The sequence below is a fragment of the Eptesicus fuscus genome, chromosome 17, assembly GCF_027574615.1.
Source record: "Eptesicus fuscus isolate TK198812 chromosome 17, DD_ASM_mEF_20220401, whole genome shotgun sequence".
Taxonomy (NCBI): domain Eukaryota; kingdom Metazoa; phylum Chordata; class Mammalia; order Chiroptera; family Vespertilionidae; genus Eptesicus; species Eptesicus fuscus.
The window spans coordinates 27261578-27285210 of NC_072489.1; the positions used below are offsets into that span (position 1 = coordinate 27261578).

General features: G+C 44.0%; 1 protein-coding gene across 1 annotated transcript in view; it reads left to right on the forward strand.

The window, feature by feature from the left end:
- The window catches only part of SLC16A9 (solute carrier family 16 member 9), a 65688-nt gene that overhangs the window by 8125 nt on the left and 33930 nt on the right, over positions 1 to 23633 (forward strand). The gene's annotated exons all lie outside the window — the stretch shown is intronic.

Here is a 23633-nt window from a genome sequence, read left to right on the forward strand (position 1 = left end):
GTTGTACTATGGGCTGACTTGGCATTTGGGGTTTACCTGGGAAGCTATTTTTGGAGATGAGATGACCCCCCAGTAGTATTGTTGTTTTTCTCATAAAACCATTTTTGGTCAGTGTTTTAGTGAGTTAAGTCATGCACGTATTGAAATATATGATGTTGTATGCAGTCAGGGAGAAGTGGTTGGTAGTCCCGAGCTACCCATAATGTTCTTTTAGGGCCAAATTTACAGCCTTGTTTTAACCATATTTTTAAAAATGTTGTGGAACAGCCAAATTATGTGCTTCCATAATGTTATCTTTTTAAAACCCTAATTGTTTCCGTTGGTAGCATGAATGTTTCCATGGGGTGCTGAGATTGTTTTAATGCCTCTAACTTAGCAGCAATGTCAGCCAAATTATTACTTCGGCTTTCTTCTATATTTACCATTGAATGTCCAGGGATACTTATGATTACTTAAGATTTAGATAATTGGATAACCACTAAGAGTTCTAAAACATAAGAACTGTTTTAATCTTTGGTCCAAAAGAAATCGACAATCCTGTTTCCAGAGCTCACTCTCGAAGGAGATGGAGGGAATCTTCATTGATGTTTCCTCAGAGAGTGAACAGAGTAGGAGGTTATCCATATATTATAAGTGGGTGGACTGGTAAGGACATTTTACATTGGTAATATCTGCCTTTAAAAATTGGGAAAAGGAAGTCAGACTTTCAGTGTGGTTCTGAGGCATTACTGTCCAAGTATAATTTTGCTCTTTCCATGTGAAAGTGAGAATTTAATTTCAGAATCAGCATGGATGCTTACTGACAAGAATTTATTTTCTGGTGGTATGACAGTAAGGTGTGAAGGTTATGCATGACTGGGCGCTGGGGTATTAACATGATTTAGGACTGTTAGATATTGATGAAAGTGCCATTTAGCAGGGAGGATACAAGGGATCATGCAAGAAATAATGAGGCCTTGTTTGTGATATTCCTCAATGATAGGTTTGATTCCTTAAGTGGCCTCTGCTTTCAGAGGGTATTGATGGATGTTAAGCAGAGGTTGATTTTTGTCAGTTTGAATTTTCATCATTGATGCAGAATGAATGCAACCAATGTCAGTGACATTTTTTGACCAACGTTTATTGGAATGAAATCTAAAAGAGGACTTGATTCCGTTAAAGTGACAGAAAAAACCTGGAATAGCTATGGGTAAGTCCATGGATGAGTTTTTTTGAGGGTCATTAGTTAGAAGCTCAAGATGTAAGAATATTTCCTCCTTTTGAAAGGAGAAAATATGGGCTTTATGAGTTTCAAGAAAGTCATCTCATCTTAAGACATGAATAAGGGCAGAGGGAACCAAAAGACATTGGTAGATTTCCTGAACAGGTTCAATCTGAAAGGAATTGGAAGGGATTTGGAGATAGTCATGGATTGATTGGAAACTTGCACCATTTGTATGGCTTCCGCACTCTGAGAAAGGAGAATGGAGAGTCTGGTGGGGTTCAGAATTGATAAGGCAGCTGTGGTTTCTACCAGGGCCTTGGTTACCTCATTCCCAATAGTTAGATCAATTTTTCCTAAAGAATTAGGAGCATGGTAAAAATCGCCTTTTGATCTTCTGAGTAACCTTATTGGCTGAGAAAACTTAAGTTGGAGCCCTTGAAGAGGATTCACAAATTTTGTAAGCTTTTATTTGTTGTATTGATTAGCGTTGTAGTTGTTTTTTCAGCTTTATGCAATCTTTTTTCCGATGTCCAGACTTTTTACAATAATTACAAACCCCTTTGAATGGTAGTTTGCCTTGGGGACTCTGAAAGACATATTTGCCATCAATTGTAATTATAGGCTCATCCCTGAGGTTGCCTAAATTTGAGCATTTAGAGTTAGGGCCTGTGTGGCTTTCTTTTGGGTATCTTTTTGGGTAGCTGCTGGGATTGCTGCTCAGCATAGTTTACTAAATCATGGGTTTACATGGTGGCCCAGTTAAGGTTTAATTTTTTTTTTTTTTTACCAGTTGTTCAAGTTCGTCCTGTAGACCCTCAACAGAGGCTGAATTAAAAAGCATCAAGGTGTCATCATTGACTTCATCTATGCTGGATTACTGTTTAAAAGTGTTTTCAAATCTATTATAGTAATAAAAATGGTTTTATTGGGGTTTTTAACACTTTTAAAAAATTTCTTACAATCAATAACTTGAGGAAAAATCTTGGGTATCTTTTCATGAAGCCAGCTTTGAGGCTTTGTTCATGGTTTCTTGTTTTTAATGGGGAAAATCTCTCATAGAGTTTTGCTATCTCACCTTGTTTAGTCATTTTCTGGCATTCATTCTCCTATGAGCATATGAATAGGCTGATAGAAGTCAGAGAACCCTGCCTCATATATCTAGATAATGAGTAGAAATTCTCTAGTAAACTCAGTGGTGTCTTTTTTGAGATTCGGAACATCTTTATAATGGTATGAAGCTCAGCTTTAGTCCATGGGGTAGAAAAAGTAAGGGGTGTCGACTCAGGCCATTGGACAATGGTTTAACTTTAAAAGGAGAGATAGAGCAGGGGGTTCTAATGGAGCCTCAGATTCATCGTTATAAAGTATGAGTTCAGGGAGTGAAGAGTAAAGGGGAGGACAGGTAGGCAGCAAAGGAGCAGAAGGTGCAGATAATGAGACATCAGAAGAACATTTCGAAACTTCAACTTGAGTTTCTAAGGCAACTTGGAATTTGCTTTGGTTCATTAAGAATTTGTATTTTGGAGGAAAAATTTTTGAATCACTTTATAGGTTGAGAGGCCTCAAAATGCCAATTAAAATATGCTTCCCATTTAGGTTGCTTAGTTCTGTAGTATTTTTCCAATTGTAATGAATGTTATACTAGCAAGATTGCCCAAATTAGTATGAGAACTTAGAGGAGACTTACTGTTGGAGAGTTAGGGTCACATCATGTAGGAGGAGAAATTTAAGCTGTCTTTTAAAAAAATATTAATTGATTTTTAAAATATTAAATCTTTATTGTTGAAAGTATTACATATGTCCCCTTTCCCCTCCATTGATCCCTTCAACACCCCCCCCCCTTCACCACCCTATTGTCTGTGTCCATATGTTATGCACATATGCATACAAGTTCTTTGGTTGATCTCTTTCCACCCACCCTCCTCTGCTTTCTGGAAAAACAGGTGTTTGTCAGTAGGCAAGTAAAGAAAGGTCCTATAGCCCCTCTAGCAGCTGATGGGGACTGAAGAGTCAGAGGCATAGTAAAGAGAAAAAGCATGGCTTAAGAGCTGGACTGTGACAGTGGCTTGCGGATCACAGGTTTGTGGGACATTCTGGAGCAGTGTGGTTGGGGCTGGATCATTGCAAATCTTCAGAGGAAAACCAAAATAACCAGCAAACTAGCTGGGTATTTAAGGGCCTAAATACCTAATATCATATAGGCAAAACATGGATATGTAAAACCAATATTTTCATTTTAATTTATAATTTTTGAGTAACATTATTCATTGATGGAGGGCTATAAGTTCCATCTTTGATTTCTTGTGTGCTTACAGTAAATTAAACAAAAACTTGTGCCCTGTTAATGAATACACTGTGTGTAGTGAGAAACCATGGGAAGATTAGAAAAGTTGGAAGCAGAATTTGAGATGATCAGAAGCACAGTCTGGAGAGATGGCTCTGGCAGCAGCCTGACCAATGAGCTGCAACAGGCAGCAAGGGTAAGCAGAGGGACCCATCACAGGTGGCTGTGACAGTGTAGGATTCGCAGAGAGGATGGAGAGGAAGGGTCTGATCGCAGGGCTCTGTGCCTGCAAGACCCTGTTTCTGGTTGATAGGAACACTGGGGAGGTGAAGCAGGGAGGGGATGAGGAGTGGGCTTTCTGCTTGGGCAAATGGAAGTATAGTGATAGTTTTCCAGGTGAAATTCAGGAGGAGGAATTATGGATATGTTGAGCAACTTACTATTCCCATTTTATAAATGAAGAAACTGAGAAGGTTGTTAATTTGCTTAGTCACACGGCTAATGGCAGAGCCTCAGTAGGACTCCAGGAGAAATGACTCCAGGGTTCATGTTCTAGACTGGAGGCTTTTGGTGTTTTGAGTGTGACCCACAGTAAGATGTACTTTATAGCTTGACCCTGCACACATACATGGGTGAACATAAACACAGAAGCAAAGTTTTACAAAGTAGTACTGAACCCTTATCACCATGCAGGAGGTGCTCTTATATTTTCTATTCTCATCTATTTCATTCTATTTTAAATTCCAATTTTAAAAAATGCTGCTCACAATACATGATTGATTTCAGAACCTATGACACATTGCATAGTTTGAACAATACTGCTGTAGACCACCACTGTGCATTGCTTCCCAAACTATAGCTTAATGCTCTTTTCTTACTTTCTTTAAAACACACACACACACACACACACACACACACACACACACACACACACACACATTCTTATTGATTTCAGAGAGAAAGGGGGAGGGAGAGATAGAGAAATATAAATGATGAGAGATAATCATTGACCAGCTGTCTCCTGCACGTCCCACACCTGGGGATCGAGCCCACAACCTGGGATGTGCCCTGACCTGGAATCAAACTATGACCTCCTGGTTCATATGTTGACACTCAGCCACTGAGCCATGCTGGCCAGGTTTAATGCCCTTTTCTATTAAATTCAAAAAACATTTTATTGAGAGCCTACTACATGCATAGATGTGGAAAGAACATAAAAATATAAGATGTACCCTGAGCCCAGAGGATTTTCAGTGTGGTGAGGAAAAAAGGAGAAAGACAAATAAATGACTAATTAGGATGCATGCCAAAACAAAATAAAAAGAGAAGGGTATAAACAGCACATAGTGGAAACAGACGAAGCAGTAATTAATACTGGCTCTTAATAAGTATATGTTGCCTTGACTGGTAATATTTAGTGTTTTGTTTTTTGGGTTTTGTTTTTGCATGCAAGAACACTAAACGACTTTTATGAAACGAATAGAAATATCTTTGGAAAAGACTTTTAAGAATAAAGGTGAGCCCTGCTGGTGTTGATCAGTGGTTGAGTGTGGACCCCTAAATCAAGACATCCTGGGTTTGATCTCAGGGCACATGCCTGGGTGTCAGGCTCAGTCCCAAACAGGGTGCAGCTGATTGATTATATATATTTCCATCTTTAAATGTGAAGTTATCAGTGTTTATAAAATATGTTTCTTATAAATGGGAAGTCAGACCTTGTCTTTTGTCTGCTTTGACAATCTGCCTCTTGGTTAAGGTTTTTAGTCCATTTGCATCTGATCTCATCCATGTTTCTATCTCTCTATCCCATTCCCTTCCTCTCTCTCTGAAAATAAATAATAAATAAAAAAAAATTTTAAAGAATAAAGGCAAAAGGAGATTTGAAGACCATAATATTCTGTGTATTATTCTCAAAGGAGTGGTCAAAGTGACATTATTATTATTTAGATATCAGTTTGTTCAGTCTAAGTCCCTGAATGATGTCAGCAAGTTCAGTCATATTAAAGAATATCCATTAAAAAAGTTTTAAAATCAAGGAGTATTTGTGAAAAGAAGTTTACAGCCAACTTTCCAAAGTAAAAGGATGCAGACATAGGCACCATCTATGAACCTGCATTAGGTGATAACTCCTAGGATTAAATGGAAAGAGGCTTAAGTAGAACCTATCAAAAAGCCTGTGGACATTGGGGTATAATGAGGAGTAGTAATGTTTATCTGGTAAAGTTTTACATATTTTAAAAAGATACCATTTGAAACTTCTTGGTACCGTGTCTGATACATAGAAAATGTTAATAGAAAATGGTAACTAAAAGTTATTCCAAGATGTGGTTAAGTCATAGTACATTTAATCCTTAGAAAATGTTCTTAATTCCATTGTTTAGGGAATTCCTAAGAAAGGATAGTATCATTATTGAGATTTTTAAGGACACTTGAAATATTTTCCATAGTCATGATTGACATGGATGAAAAGATCCATTTAAATAACTAAAAGCAGTCAAGTCTTTCATTCTATGCTTGTAGACTAGGATGTGCAATGATTTAAGATGGTCTATGGTGCTGTACTTCAGTCCTTTTGCCCAATGACCCAACACAATGAAATCACCTCAAGCCCTTTAACAACCTGGCCTCACCCCTGAGATCCTGTTTTCAGTGGTCTAGGGTTGGCCTGGGCATCGGTCATTTTTTTATTTATTTATTTATTTATTTTTTTAAATTTCTTTATTGATTAAGGTGTCACATATTTGTCCTCATCCCCCCATTCCCATCCCACCCCTCTCCCCACGCATGCCCCAATCCCCTGCTGAACTTAACCGTTGGATAGGCTTATATGCATGCATACAGGTCCTTTGGTTGAACTCTCCCCCTCCCCCCACCCTCCCCCTACCCTCCCCTATCCTCCCTCTGAGGCCCGATAGTCCGATCGATGCCTCCTTGCTTCTGGTTCTGTTCTTGTTCCTCAGTCTATGTTGTTCATCATTTCCTCTAGATGAACGAGATCAAATGTCACTAGATATATACTAATAAGAACTGAATGTGAGACGAGCAATAATATTTATGCTGACAGGCAAATGAATCAATCTGTAGCGAGCTTCCCCCTGGACCAACAGTTCTTTTGAGACCCAATTTCAATGTCCAGTAGTTCCTTATGTGTACATGTCAGCACTGACCCCTCAGCTCTGGATGGTGGACAAATGGTGGTAATGGAGGTCCGACTCCCTCTGGTTTGGTCTCGGCCGAGCCCAGGGGCACGGCGTCACCTGGACTAAGGGGCACGTGGCCTCACCCATACCCAAGGGGCGCGTGGTCTCACCCGGGCCTGGGACCCAGCCTCACCCGGATGGATCCAGGGGCGCACGGCCTCACCCGGAACCAGGATCTGGCTTCACCCGTACCCAGGGACGCTTGGCCTCTCCCACACCCAGGGGCACGTGGCCTCACCCGGGCTTAGTTGCACAAGGCCTCACCTGGATCCAGGGACACATGGTCTCCCCCGGACCCAGGGACGCTTGGCCTCTCCCAGACCCAGGGCCACTTGGGCTCACCCGGGCCTAGGTGCAAGAGGCCTCATCCGGATCCAGGGACGCATGGTCTCACCCGGACCCAGGGACGCTTGGCCTCTCCCAGACCCAGGGGCACGTGGCCTCACCCGGGCCTAGGTTCACGAGGCCTCACTCGGATCCAGGGACACATGGTCTCACCCAGACCCAGGAACGTTTGGCCACTCCCAGACCCAGGGCCACTTGGGCTCACCCGGGCCTAGGTGCACGAGGCCTCATCCGGATCCAGGGACCCATAGTCTCACCCGGACCCAGGGACGCTTGGCCTCTCCCCGACCCAGGGCCACTTGGGCTCACCCCGGCCTAGGTGCACGAGGCCTCACCCGGATCCAGGGACACATGGTCTCACCCGGACCCAGGAACGTTTGGCCACTCCCAGACCCAGGGCCACTTGGGCTCACCCGGGCCTAGGTGCACGAGGCCTCATCCGGATCCAGGGACGCATGGTCTCGCCCGGACCCAGGGACGCTTGGCCTCTCCCAGACCCAGGGGCACGTGGCCTCACCCGGGCCTAGGTGCACGAGGCCTCACCCGGATCCAGGGACACATGGTCTCACCCGGACCCAGGGACGCTTGGCCTCTCCCAGACCCAGGGCCACTTGGGCTCACCCGGGCCTAGGTGCACGAGGCCTCACCCGGATCCAGGGACACATGGTCTCGCCTGGACCCAGGGGTGTGTGGGCTCTCCCAGACCCAGGGGCGCTTGGCCTCGCCCGGGCACGGGATCCAGCGTCATCCGGGTCCAGGGGCACTTGGCCTCACCCGGACCCGGAGTCCGGCCTCACCTGGACCCAGGGGCATGTGGCCTCACCTAGACTCAGGGACGTGAGGCCTCACTTATACCCAGAGGCGTGTGACCACACCCGAACCCAGAGGCGCGCAACCCCGCCCGCACCCGGGTCTCAGCGGGGCCCCGTCTTCCCGATCCCAATTCCTGCCGGTCAATCCCCCCTCAGCAATTCCCCTGGCCATCCTTCCAGAGCTCCAGTATGGCTGCTGCAGAACTCGTCGGGCGGCGGCTCGGCGAAGCTCCGGTGCACCCGGTGCATGGCGGTGGGCCAGTCTGGCGTCGCTGTGTCGGCCCTTGGGTCTGCATCGGTGGCCGGTCGCCGAGCATGCGCACCTGGCCGCTTCTGGGGCGTTGAGATTCTTGACGGACTCAGAGGTCAGCAAGTGCGGAGTCTCCCACCCCATGTCTCATAGGGGCTCGTCTGTCCGTACTTGGCTGCCAGTGGAGCCATCCCCTCAGCCGGAGACCGCCGGGGGAACTGCGCCGAGCACGTTCCAGGCCGCTGTTGTATCGCCTGAGCCATAGTTCTTTTGTGTCGCCTGAGCTGTAGTTCTTAAAGTGTGGTCTTTGGGCCACCGGCATCAGCATCATCCCACATACCCCTCTTTTATTCTAGTTGTAGAGCATCTACTCAGCCAGCCCTATGGTGGTCTTGGATGGTGTCTGCTCTGCTCTCTTGTCGTAGTCTCAAAGTTGTTGTGGTAGGCAACAATCAGGCTTCCGCCCTATGCCTCCATCTTGGTCCTCCTTTGTATAGTTAAGTCTTGATTGTTGGGCATCGGTCATTTTTAAGCTCCCAGGGTGATTGTACTGTGCAGCCAGGTTTGAAATTCCTTGCAGGTCTTAGTGTATCCTTTGATGATTAGGAACATACTCAGGTGGAGATACAACCTTAAAATGGGATCCTTTGTTTGCTTTTTTGATGCACACAGAGTTACCACATTTTCTTAAGAACTAGTTTAGAAAAGAAGAGCTTAGGAGTCTCTTGTAGCCCTTGTCAACTTTGATGATTAATTCTCACTTCTCTTCTACCAACAAGTACCCCAATAACTGCACAGCAGCATCTGGGAAAGGGGTGCTAGTCAGCAAGTGGCTTCCTGAGTTGAGCTGAAAGGAAGGAAGGAAATAAAAGAAGAAAATGAAAGAAAGGAAATGAAAGCTAACCTTGTTTGGACTGCAGCGCCTCTTTGTTTTTCTTCTCTCGGCTGTTGGTGACCTAAGAGCACACTATCTTTGTCATTGTGGTCTTTCCCCACTTGCTGACGTTTTTCTTACTGTCAGGAAATTATCCAGGATGCTGAAATATATTTCCATCTCTCTTTCTCTTTTTATTTTTTCCTGAGGGAGAAATTTGGTAAAAATGGTGTGTGTGTGTGTGTGCGCGCGCGCGCACTATTGTAGCAGAGGAGTGTGGGAGTTATGGATATTCTGGTCAGCTGTATTTATAAGGATAATACTTTCTCTGTCAAAATAAAAAAGAATATTTCTATAGCAATCAATTATGTTTCAAAGGATACAGAATAATGAGATTTCTGTGTGCTAAGTGCTTTACATAAACTAATTATTTACTCATCACAGCAGTCTGATGAGGTAAGTTACTATCATTCCCCCAGGTCATAGATGAAGAAAGTGAGGCACAGTGGTACTTAAGTGACTTGGTGAAGGTCACCTTCTTGCCAGTATCAGAGCTTAGATGTACACTCAGGTTACCTAGTCCATGTTCCTATTCCTTATGCTAAATGTTCTAGAATATATATCTTCACATATTTTATAGAAATAAATATATCTGTGTTTGTACTTGTATGAAACTGAAGCTATTGACATAACAAAAAGGTGGAAATTGTTCTAACTATTCTTTGGGACCACATAATACTATTACCGAAAGATCCCAGCTCCCCTCTCCCATTAATCTTCTCTGAACTGAGAGGTTGTTTTGCTAATTTGAACAAATTAATAGGTGAATCCATCATCGTGTTGACAGTTTTATTATAATCACCATCACCATCAACATTATCATCGTCATTAGAATGTTCTCAGAGTTTTACCATGACTGCTCTACTGGGACTGAGAGGCTGGCCGGGGCATGTGGCTTGGACCCAGCCAGAGAGGTGGGGTGGCCATTTTGGCACTGGCTGCCTGGAGATTCTTGGGGCTGCCTCTCCCTGCATCTTTTCCTGGGCTGCTGTAAAGCAGCAGGATGGCATTGTGGGTGGTTGAGTGATTCTCCACAGACAGTGTGCCCAGGCTTGGCCATTTGGGACAATGGGAAAGAGGCAGGAAAAGACTTTTCTCTCTTCATGCTGGCAATCATGTGTCCTTGCTCTCCTTGGAGCCACAAGGAAGAAACTGAGCTCATTCTGTAGCCAGACCAGCTAGAGATTTGGGGGATTGGCCACATCAAAGTAAGTGTGGGGTTAATAGCATTGCCACCACCAGTGGAAATAGTGCCAAATGCCACAAGCAAAGAGGGAGCAGGCATCTCTCCAGTCCTTTGTTCTCCCTCTGAGCTCCAGGGTACTTACTTGGAAAAATAAGTCATGCTCTCCTGAGAAGGTCCAATTACCGTATTTTTCTGTGTATAAAACACCGTGGTGTTTTTTTTTCTCTAAAATTGTTAGACTGAAAATAGAGGGGTGCCTTATACGTGGAAGTCAGTGAGGAGGGAGCTGGCACTGTGCGTAGCTGCCCATACCTTGTCAAACAGGCTTCCTCCAATCACGAGCCTTATTGTTACTGACGTCAGCTGATGCTGTAATTGGAGGTGGAGGTGGAGAGTGTGAATATGCAATAGGGACCAGAGCTTTCTGAGCTCATAAAGATGTCAAAAAACAAAAAAAATAAATACCGGTAAGCGATTGTCTTACTCTGCAAAATTCAAACGGAATCTAATCGGTTATGAAAAAGAGCATGGAAATAGAGCTGCAGAGAGAATTTGGACCTCCTCCCACTGAGTGTCTGATCAGACAGTGGAGAAAACAGGAAGAACAACTCCTTAAGATGCCAAAAAAGAAGAAGGCCTTAAGAGGAAGACCAGCAAAATGTTTAAAATATTGATTTCTTAATTTGGGGTTGGAAAAGTGGGGGGTGTCTTATACATGGGGGCATCTTATATACAGAAAAATACAGTATTCTGCTCTTGTTTTGTATAAGTTTGACTTTTTGGAGACAGATGCTTATTTTTCTATCACCTTCTAATTCCTTTAGGTGTGTTAGCATGTTAGAGGTTGGTTTTTGAGTTGTTTGATACTTTCTCACACCATTTCTATTTTCATAAAAAAGAACTTTTGCAAATCTACAGACAAATGGATGCAATCATCTTTTAAATTTCATGTGACACACAATGATCCCCTTCTGCATTTTCCCAAACATTTCATAGAAAATAACATTTGCCATGGTCATCACTCCTATAAGAATTTTTGCGTTTGTTTCTATTTGAAACCTAGATGTGTAGAGATCTTTGGGGTAAATAAGTTTTGTCCTTGACAGCATAGATGAAAGGGGAGAGCTAAAAGAACAGCCAAGTGCTCGCTGCTGCCTTGGAGTGGATGGGCTCAGAGCAGAAGAGTTTCCACTTGCTCCAGGCCCTCTCCCGCGATTGACCTCCACTCCCCCCCCCCGCCCCCCCCCCCCCCCGCCTTTTATCCTCTTCCCTTCCTTGCCTATGCCCTTCCTCCATTGGGACAAAAGAGTTGACATTTGGTCAGAAGTTGTTCTTCTATCCTATAGGGCAGCCATTCTCAGTCTGCTGGTGGGGCCTGGCATCAGGCATGTTTACCGTAAATCACCCAGGTGATTCTGTGTAGTCAGGGTGAGAACCACTGTGGTTGGACAGTGTTTTTCAGAGTGCATCTGTGGATGGCGTATGTCAGAATCACAAGGCAACTTTTTAAAAATGCAAATTCTGAGAATCCTAACACATTGAAAATGCTTAGGCCTTAAGCCTGAAACTTGAAAACAAATCCTAGTAGTACATACCTCTTTTGAATCACTCCAAATTGTAATGTGCCTATATTCAGATCTTGGTTTAAATGTTCTAAGTATTAAGAAATAATTAAAGATTAAAGAGTCTTGGAAGCTCTAGGTTTATAAATGTTTTAGTAACTAGTTACTGTAGATCTCTGTTGTGAGTAATTAGCAACTATTCCTTAGAAAGTGACTTTCAAGTTACCAGGAATACCTTATGGTTGTTAAAGTAATTGCTAACATTTATTAACATTTTTTACTGTGTGGTAGGCACTGAGATTTGCACTTCAAAATCACTGATATCTCATTTTATAGATGAAAATACTGAGGCTCAGGGGCATAAAGTAATTTGGCCCAAAAACATATGGTCAATAGTATAGGCTAGATCGGAACCCAGATATACATCTAATATCAAAGCTCAAGATCTTAACCATTACTCACTAGGTACTGGTTTGATTTATTTTCAGTTGATGGTTCTGTCTTGCCTTTATTCCACCAATAGTAATCATTCTTTAATAACCCCTTTCTGAATGTTATCTATAAATATCTCTTAACCAGTATCTACCGTTCTAGAACCAGGTACTAGAAAAATTTCCCTCTTCTTCTCTTCCCCAGCATTATGGTAAAACTAAGGAGTAAAGGGAAGCTATAAAGCAATTGAAAATATTGTTAACTAGCTTCATATAATTTTCTTTACATCCTTCTTCTATGTGTACATAAAGCAGCCAAAGGTCACTGGTGTTTACATTAGAAACTCTGAAATTAGGTTTTGTTTTCATTGCTTAGATTATCCTTTTATGATGTGTAGACACACCTGCACCTTAACATCTTAACTACCTCTCTTACACTTGTCTTCAGTAAAGGAGATTTAATTAATTTATATTTGAATTCTGAGCTTCACTATATATTTAGTATATTTGTTTACCTATATTTTATTAGAATTCCCAAAGAATTCCTTGCCTTGATGTTTCTTCAGATACCCCAAAAATGGTTTTTATATGAACTCCCAAAGAATTTTTTTATCAATGTAAATGTTAGCAATTACTTTAACAACCATAAGGTATTTCTGGTAACTTGAAAGCCACTTTCTAATGAGTAGTTGCTAGTTATTTACACCAGAGATCTATAGCAACTAGTTACTGAAACATTTATAAATCAAGAGCTTCCAAGAGTCTTTAATCTTTAGTTACCCAAATGGCAGTGGCGGAAACAAATGCTGGATGTTTGGAGGGTCACAGGTCACAGTAGGGAGAGAGCAGTGCCAATATGGGAACTGCTTCTGGCAGAACAAGGTATGCCTTTTAGTTTATGAAACTTGTTACCTATATTGGAGTCAGAATCAAACTATAATTTTCAGTAGCTTTTGAATGTGTTTCATTTTAACAGCTTTGTTGAGCTATAATTCACATACCATAAAATTTACCCATTTAATGTGTACAGTTCAGTGGATTTGATCCAAGAGTTATGTAAACTGTACCACACTCTACTTTTAAAACATTTAAACATAATTTTAAAACATGTTTATTACCCCAAAAAGAAACTCTGTGCCCTTTAAAGTCATTCCCCATTCCCACCGCTCAAGCAACCAATTCATCTCCACCAGCCATGTCTGAGGGTTTCAGCTCTCCACATCCTGGCACATGGTTTAGAGCCTTCCATATAGGAAGAGGGGTATAAATGTAACTGAAGGAAGGTCAGTCACCTAATTCTCATTTTCCTTTAACAACAAATTCTAGCTTTAAGAGATATGCTATCTTTTATACTAGCCATAATCAAATTTTATTGACTAATACTTTCTTATTATGGTTATTTTTATTTTATTCCCTCCTCTTTTCTCCAATGGAGGTTTATAATATGTGGAATATATTTAATTATTAAGTTAAGGATAAGAAATACACTTAAATTCTAAGTTAACATTTTGTGATATCCCATCAAACCCTGTAGTGTGATTAAATTGCCCCAAAATTACAATGCTCTCTCAAAATAGTTTCTAGTTTTGAGTTTTATAAGATGTCTTGTCATGCAGAGTCCAGGTTTGTTAACACTCTGATTAAAAGATTCCACATTCTCAGAGTGTACTAGAATATACGATGACCATTATGTGTTTCTTAGAAGCGTATTTTCATCCAGCTATATGAATAAGGGCTCCAAATTTTGAACATACTCATGGAACACTAGTCTAAATAAAACAATACCTTCTGGTTCTTACCTACCTTGTTATTTTTGTTTAGGAGAAAATCCACCACCTAGATAATATAAATGGATTATTAATGCTAGGCTTTATTATATAACTGGGACTTCTATTTGGGGGTTATAAACACAGGCTTCTTGAGACACTTTCTTCTTCTTACGTTTCAATTGAGCATGCCGTCTTCCTGTTCCTGTTTTCCTCCGGGAGCCTGGAGAACCTACCCTTTTCATTTCCCACCAAACCTGTCAGGCCTATCCTGATTCCACACCCAGGTTCATGTTGTTCCACTTGCCAGAGCCACCCTTTCATGAGTCTCTCCATTGTTCTTTACAACTGACCTACTCCAGGAGGCCTCCACTCCTGCTCCTGTCTTGGTTACTTCCATTTCCATTGGATTCTTTTTTTTTTTTTTTTTAAATTTCTTTATTGATTAAGGTGTCACATATTTGTCCTCATCCCCCCATTCCCATCCCACCCCTCTCCCTACGCATGCCCCAATCCCCTGTTGAACTTAACCGTTGGATAGGCTTATATGCATGCATACAGGTCCTTTGGTTGAACTCTCCCCCTCCCCCCCACCCTCCCCCTACCCTCCCCTATCCTCCCTCTGAGGCCCGATAGTCCGATCGATGCCTCCTTGCTTCTGGTTCTGTTCTTGTTCCTCAGTCTATGTTGTTCATCATTTCCCCTAGATGAGCGAGATCATATGTCACTAGATATATACTAATAAGAACTGAATGTGAGACGAGCAATAATAGTTATGCTGACAGGCAAATGAATCAATCTGTAGCGAGCTTCCCCCTGGACCAACAGTTCTTTTGAGACCCAATTTCAATGTCCAGTAGTTCCTTATGTGTACATGTCAGCACTGACCCCTCAGCTCTGGATGGTGGACAAATGGTGGTAATGGAGGTCCGACTCCCTCTGGTTTGGTCTCGGCCGAACCCAGGGGCACGGCGTCACCCAGACTAAGGGGCACGTGGCCTCACCCCTACCCAAGGGGCGCGTGGTCTCACCCGGGCCTGGGACCCAGCCTCACCCGGATGGATCCAGGGGCGCACAGCCTCACCCGGACCCTGGATCTGGCTTCACCCGTACCCAGGGACGCTTGGCCTCTCCCAGACCCAGGGGCACGTGGCCTCACCCGGGCCTAGGTGCACGAGGCCTCATCCGGATCCAGGGACACATGGTCACACCCGGACCCAGGGACGCTTGGCCTCTCCCAGAACCAGGGCCACTTGGGCTCACCCGGGCCTAGGTTTACGAGGCCTCACCCGGATCCAGGGACACATGGTCTCACCCGGACCCAGGGACGCTTGGCCTCTCCCAGACCCAGGGCCACTTGGGCTCACCCGGGCCTAGGTGCACGAGGCCTCATCCGGATCCAGGGACACATGGTCGCACCCGGACCCAGGGACGCTTGGCCTCTCCCAGACCCAGGGCCACTTGGGCTCACCCGGGCCTAGGTGCACGCGGCCTCACCCGGATCCAGGGACACATGGTCTCACCCGGACCCAGGGATGCTTGGCCTCTCCCAGACCCAGGGCCACTTGGGCTCACCCGGGCCTAGGTGCACGAGGCCTCACCCGGATCCAGGGACACATGGTCTCACCCGGACCCAGGGACGCTTGGCCTCTCCCAGACCCAGGGCCACTTGGGCTCACCCGGGCCTAGGTGCACGAGGCCTCATCCGGATCCAGGGACACATGGTCGCACCCGGACCCAGGGACGCTTGGCCTCTCCCAGACCCAGGGCCACTTGGGCTCACCCGGGCCTAGGTGCACGCGGCCTCACCCGGATCCAGGGACACATGGTCTCACCCGGACCCAGGGACGCCTGGCCTCCCCCAGACCCAGGGGCACGTGGCCTCACCCGGGCCTAGGCGCACGAGGCCTCACCCGGATCCAGGGACACACGGTCTCACCCGGACCCAGGGACGCCTGGCCTCCCCCAGACCCAGGGGCACGCGGCCCCACCCGGGCCTAGGTGCACGAGGCCCCACCCGGATCCAGGGACACATGGTCTCGCCCGGACCTAGGGGTGCGTGGCCTCTCTCAGACCCAGGGGCACGTGGCCTCACCTGGACCTAGGTGCACGAAGCCACCCGGACCCAGGGGCGCATTACCTCTCTCAGACCCCTGGTCGCGTGGTCTCACCCGGATCCAGGGGCTCACGGCCTCACCCGTACTCGGGACCCAGCCTTACCCGGATCCAGGGGCCCACGGCCTCACCCGGACCCAGGGTTCAGATTTGCCCGGACCCAGGGGCACATGGCCTCACCCGAACCCGGAATCCAGCTTCATCTGGACCCAGGGGCGCGTGGCCTCACCCAAACCCAGGGGCGTGAGGCCTCACCTAGACCCAGAGGCGTGTGACCACATCTGAGCCCAGAGGCTCGCAGGCTCGCCTGGACTCGGGTCTCATCGGGGTTTCGTCTTCTTGATCCCAATTCCTGTTGATCAATTCCCTCTCAGCAATTCCTTCGGTCATTTTCTCAGAGCTCCAGGGCGGCTGCCGCAGAACTCGTTGGGCGGCGGGCTCGGCAAGGCTCCGGTGTGCCCGGTGCCCGGCGGTGGGCTGGTCCGGTGTCGCTGCGTCGGCCCTTGGGTCTGCAACGGTGGCCAGTCGCTGAGCGTGCGCACCTGGCCACTTCGGGGCATTGAGATTCTTGAAGGACTCGGAGGTCAGCAAGCACGGAGTCTCCCACCCCATGTCTCCTAGGGGCTCGTCTGTCCGTGCTCGGCAGCGAGTGGAGCCGTCCCCTCAGCCGGAGACCGCCGGGGGAACTGCGCCGAGCACGTTCCTGGCCACCATTGTGTCGCCTGAGCCATAGTTCTTAAAGTGTGGACTTTGGGTCACCGGCATCAGCATCATCCTGCGTACCCCTCTCTTTTATTCTAGTTGTAGAGCATCTGCTCAGCCAGCCCCCCGGTCTTTCTGGCTGGTGTCTGCTCTGCTCTCCCGTCGTAGTCTCAATATTGTTGTGGTAGGCAACGATCAGGCTGCCGCCCTATGTCTCCATCTTGGTCCTCCTTTAAGTCTTGATTGTTGTTGGTGTCACTGGGAGGAATTGTCCTCCAGGCCAATTGGCCGTGAGGACCCTCTTTGTCCACATAGGAAGAGTTGCTGTGCAGGAGACATGTTTGTGGGCCGGGTCTTGATGCAGCAATGCCTTGGCGCTCACTGAGTCTGCCTCTAGAATGCCTCCCTTATGCAAGTGATTGAAATCTGGTGTCATCTCCCACCAACCACTAGATGCCCTCATTTCTGGGTCTCCAATGCAGTGTGGGTCAGCCACTACCTGAGGCACTCAGCAGGAAAAAGCTTCTGCTCAGCTTGGCTGGGGCGGAGCTACAGGGTGGAGCCTACAACCTTGGCTTCCTGTCAGCCCCGCCCTATGAGGCTCCTGTGTCTGTGTCCCTCTGTATTCCTTGCAAACACCTCTGAGAGAAACGCGCCCTGGAGTTTCGCCCACTGCCAAACAGTCCAGTCCCTCCCCTAATGAATCTGGACTCCCAGATTCTCGCCTGGAACTGGGTTTCAGTGCAGTTGGAACTGGGTCTCAGCGCAGTCTGGCGTCCCTGTCTCCTTCCCAGCAGGGCCACCCAGTGGCGCAGGCAAAAGTCCGTCCTCTGCGCACCTTCCAGTGCGCGCGTCTGGAGCCGCCGCTTCTCTGTGCCTCCGCCACCACAGCCCAAATTCATTCCCCCAGCGTGCGCCTGGCTTCCCAGGGTTTCGCCCGGAACTGGGGTTCAGTGCAGTCGGAACTGGGGTTCAGCACGGTCCTGAGCTTATGTCTCCTTCCCGCTAGGGCAGTTCAGTGGCGCAGGCAACAGTCCGTCCTTTGCGCCCCTTCCCGTGCGCGCCTCTGGAGCTCTGCCTTCCCCCGCTCCTCTGTGCCTGCGCCCCACAGCCCAGATTCATTCCCCCAGCCTGCGCCTGGCTTCCCAGGGTTTCGCCCGGAACTGGCGCTCAGTACAGTCGGAGCCGGCGCTTAGCGCACTCCGGAGCCTTTATCTTCTTCCTGCCAGTGAACGCCGGCCAGGCCGTCAGCCGCCCCTTCCTCTCCGGCTCCATCCTCCCCGCAGGCGCGCGTGCTCGTGTCTCCGCCAGTTTCTCCATACCTCAGGCTTTTACGGCTCCCCCGATTGTCCCCGTGGCCCTCTCCTTCCCCCCAGCTGTGGGCATTTCAGTCCGCCAGCTCTCCTGTGGTTCTGGACGATGTCCGTTCTGACCTCTAGTTGTGCCTTTGAAATTGTTGTGCCCGGCTGCAGGTTAGGTGTTTCACCTATGCCGCCATCTTGGTCTCCATTGGATTCTTAACATTTAATATTAATCCACCTCTTTGACACTCAATTATATACTCTCTTATGCACATATCGTCCCTTTCTAACTGGGTTATAGTCTCCTTGAGGACAAGGACCAGACATGTCTTACATCTCTTCTTACTTCCCTCGGTATCTAGTGCAATATAATTTAAATTATAAGTGATCATAACACCTTTTGAATAAACTTTACTTTTGTAATGCATTTCTGAAAGTATTATAGAAATTTTGTTAACTTAGAGTTTTTATTTAAAAGAATGCCAGAAAGGTGATTTTATCACATTGGATCATAAGATATGAAGAAGGGGAGCAAATAAGATGAAATTTTCAGGACAAAAATATGACATATCTATATTTTCCATATTTTGTGGTCATAAGACTCTACTCAAAAGTTTAACTTTTGACCCAAGTTAACTTTTTGGGACGAAGTGGGGTAAGGGTGGGTAAAATTATCAACTTGAAATTACCGCATACTCACAATTTATTTATTCTGTTGCACATAAAAGAGATTAACACCAGCTACATCAACAAAATAATTTACTGAGTTAGCTCGTAGAATGAAATGGAAGACTGGAGAAACCAGGCTTGGGTATCCCTAGGGAGTCAAGGTAGAAGGAACTGACAGAAGGCCTCTTCAATACACTACTATTGGGATCAATAAACTCTAAATATTTTTCTTTCATTATTTATAGCCTTTCATTCAAGATTCAGGGTTCTAGGAGAGAGATCCTACTGGCCTTGCTTGGATCAGGTATCACTCTACAGGTCAAGATCAAGGAACCTTGATGAATAGTCCCACCAACTGTTTAGCATAAGGAAGACCCAAATCCCCCAAAGGAAAGAAAAGGGGCACCATTACAAAAGGGAGGAGATGAAAACTAGTCTGTTTGTAAAATCGCCTTACAGAATACAGAATATCAGAGAAGTAGCAAGTGAGAGATACCTAAGGAATAGAGAAAACTACAGGAGAAAGGCATTACCCTGACAGAAAACAATAAATCACAAAATGGTATTTTTCACCATGCTCTATTGATACTACATGTGTCTCAAACTACGAAACAAATGTCACAAGCTGTTAGCCAACACTTCATAAAAACTTGTCTTTCTAGTCAGAGTTGGTACACATGAGAGCTTTGTGTTTCAAAGGTTTGTTCTCCAGACTATTTACTGTGAGAAGAACTTTTCTGACTTCTTGTCCTATGTGTTGAAATGTCACCCCAGGCAAGGCAAGGCAAGGCAAGGAAAAGGTATTGGGTGTATAGAGGCATTTCTGTCTAGGTAGGTCCTAAAACTGGGAGGGAAGATACTCCTCCTAACCCTTTCACTTTCCCTCCTCCAGAAAACATTGGCTTTTGCATGATTCTGTTGTTGTTTTTTGCCTATGTGAATGTGTACTTTTCCTAATATTCCATAATTTGAAGATTTAAGTGAAGGAGAATTTCAAATGCATTTTTTTTTTTAACACAACCTTTTAGTCTCATTAGATGTTTGGTTATTGCTATCATACATTATCTAGTTTAAGGAATTAAGACTCTTTTCTTTAAAAGGGATTCTGAACAAAAATGCAAAGTATTAAATTCATGAGAAGACCAGAATTATATTGTTTACTTTTATAATAGAGTAAGCACTGGAGGGAGTAAACTTCTGATGAAGGGTCATATATGATTACTTCAAAGGATTTTAATATTTGGAGTTTCTGTCTGCGAACACAATTGTGTGATATGAGAGACTGGATTTTAGATACTACCGTTTTGTGCACAAATTGTAACATCTTTTAGTTTTTAGTTATTAGACATTAAAATATTAAAATATTAAATATGCAGTTACTAAATAGTCAACTTGTTTATGCGAAGGCCTATGGCAGGTGGGGACATGATTTTTGCCCAGTGTTCTAAATGTCAAAGTAAAAGTATTTACTGAAGCTTAGGTAAATTGTTGGGTGTAACTATGACTCTTTTAAGGTAGCCAAATGTCTCATCATCTAATTAAGGATGTGAATGAATGGATGATTGATATTCCTAATGCCTTTACGTATTATCTGATGAAACCATAGCCAGGACAATGGCTTAGCAAAATCTTTGAGCAAAAAAGACTCTGTTGACTTTGACTATAAACCTGGCATGGTGAAGAGACACAGGAGGTGTAGATTAAGTGGGAGTAGGGAGGTCAGGCTTTGGACTTCCAAATGCATTGCCACATATATTATTTCAGAACTTAGAAAAAGAAGAAACATTTTCAAATTTAAAAAAAAATTATCATTTTGATAGCAAAACTTAGTAAAAATTAAAAATAAAAATAGATAAATCTTCTGAATTTTAAAATTCCCCTAAGTAGATTGATATAATCAAAATAGTGCATTAAACAAGGAAGATTTAATCTAACAATTCAAGGATAGCCTAATAATAGAAAATACAGACATTATTACATTAAAAGTTATAAGGAGAAAATCATAATCATCTCCTTGGGTACTGGAAATGCAGTTGATAAAATGTAGTAAGCATTCTTTATAACACTCAAATACAGAAAAAATGAATGTTCATATAACTTGTGAAATAAACCTCTCTTAGCCTCAGGGGCTGCACCTTGACATTTGAGGGCATTTCCACTAAATTAGAAACTAGACAAAGATGTATACTCTTATTATTTAACATTATTTTGAGTGTCCTGTTCAATGCAAAGACAAAAGGAGGAAATCAGGACTATAAAAGTTCAAAATAAGGAGGTAAAACTATCGGTTTTAGATGATTATATAACTATATTTTATTATGTGTTGTGTATACCTAAAAGAATCACCCAAAATGCAGGCAAGAGAATTTAGTAAGGTAGTGGGATTCAAAATTACCATACAAACATCAACAGATAAATCAAAGAAATAACCCCAATTATAATGTTAGCAAAAAGGATAAAATATCTAAAAATAAAATAAAAAGAAATGTTGGGGAAAACTTTAAACAAAAGTAGATTTGAACAAATGGAAATTAACACCATGTTCTTAGCTAGACTCAACATCATAAAAATAATTAATTTTCCTTAAATCAATATGTAAATTAACTTTAGTCCCCATGAAAACATCATCAGATTTTTTTAGAGTCAGATTCAGAAATTTATATAAAAAAGTAAATAAATAAGAAGAGCCAAGGAAATACTGAAAAGCTATGCAATGATGGAGAGAGAGAGGAGGAGGAACTTAGCCCCACTAAAACTTAAAATATATTTAAATTGGTAATTAAATGAATGTGGTAATGGTGAGTGAATAGATAGATCAATGGAATAGAACAGAAAATCCAGAAATAAACCCATATATACCCAAGAATTAGGTAGGCATTACAAATGGCATTTCACACAACATTCAGAGAATGCTAAGAAATGCACATTAAAGCTATAATGACATACTCTTTTAAAGCCAACAAACTGACAGAAGTCCAAAATTTTCACAACACACCCCAAATTGCTGGAGATGATATAAAGTGATTCAATCACTTGAAGCCAACTTGTAGCATTTGTAATGCTAATTACAAATGTACATACCCTTTGACTCAGCAATTCCTTTGGGATTTTATCTAACAGATATGCATATATACAGAAGGTTACATGTATATATAAGGTTATTTACTGCAGCTTTGTTTTTCATTGTTAGCCATAGGAGACTGGTTAAAGAGTTCAGAGAAAGCCCTATACTGGAACACAATGCAGCAGAAAGAAAAGAATAAGGAAGGTCACTATGCATTGATGTGAAGGTCTTCAAGATATTTGTCAAGTGAAAAAAAAATTCTGATTAAAAAATATATACATACAAATGTATGTAGCATGCTATTTTGTGTAGAATAATAGAGGAAATCTATATTTGAGTTACTTATGTATGCATAAATTCTAGAAAAGAAACAAGAAGCATTGGTTATCCATGGAAGATATAGGAGTTAGGCAGGAAATAGGTAGATGAAGATTGTATACCTTTGCTATTTTTTTCATTTTTGAACCATGTGATTTTTTTGTCTCTTCAATAAGTAAATAAGCATATAGTCATATGGTAATATATTGTATGTGTGTATAAATAAACTATATTTGTGTGTCTGTGTGTAAAGAATCCTATATAATAAAAGCCCAGTGGCCATAACGACCGGAACGACTACTGGACCAGTCCCTATGAGGTGCATTGACCACCTCTTGGTCCATCCTCCCCAACCCCGCAGGCTCCCATCACAGCTTGGTGAATGGGGAATCGGGTGGGTGGTGGCGGGGTGGGACTGGGACTGGTGAGCAGGTGGAAGGCAGACCTCTTTCTTCCTCCCCCTGGCCTGCAGGCTCCGATGGATCAGCGGGTGGTGAACAGGGGAACCGGGGTGGGTGGCACAGTGGGACAGGACTGGGGACTGGTGAAGGGGCAGAAGATGGCCCTGAACACAGGCTAGGCCTAGGGACCCTACCTGCACACGATTCGTGCACTGGGCCTCTAATATATATATATATATATATATATATATATATATATATATATATATATATATATATATATAAATAAAATAAGAATGCACTCTCCAGTATTGGTAGGGAAAAATCTCTAAGGGTGTTGAGTGACTAAAATAAGGTATGGAATGCAATGTACAATATTCTACTTTTTGTCAAGAAAGAGGGAACTCTAAGGCGATTTGCTTGGAAGTGTACTCAAGATGGTGAACATTGTGATGTGCTGCCCGTTCCCCTGCAGTCTCCTTTCAGGAATGAAAGATTCCTCCGCTGCCGAGAGGGCTGCTGGCAGATGGCCTTCAGCTGACAACCCGTATGGGGACCGGTTGCCTCTTAGGCGTGCCCGCTCACCTAAGGTCGTGCCTGCCCCTTTCCTGGGTGTTCCTTGTCCAGAGAATGACCAACGTGGGCCAGCTCCCAAGTTGGGCAGTTCTAAAGGGTCATCCCAGTTTCAGAAATTCCCTTCCTCCATGCCCCATGGCAGTTCACCTTCTCCCGCTGCCAATCCTTTTCATAGGAAGACAACACCTCAAATAAACCTATTCTTGCTAGGAATTTGCTTCCTGGGAACCCAAAGTGTAACAGGAAACCCAGATCAGTTATTTCAGTGGCTGAGTGAGGCTGGAAATGTGGTGAATGGAGATAAAATTAGGAAGGAGACTTTTAACTCTATGCCTTTTTATAATTTTTTTAAAAAATGGAGCCACATGTATGTATGACTGATTTAAATTATAAATTAAAAAATGTAAGGTTCACTTTATATGCCAGTGATATTTTATGCTTTTCCACGTGTATTTTCCAAAAAACGTCTTATGTTTCAATTTAGAAGGTATTTTTAATCCAATATACTGTGCT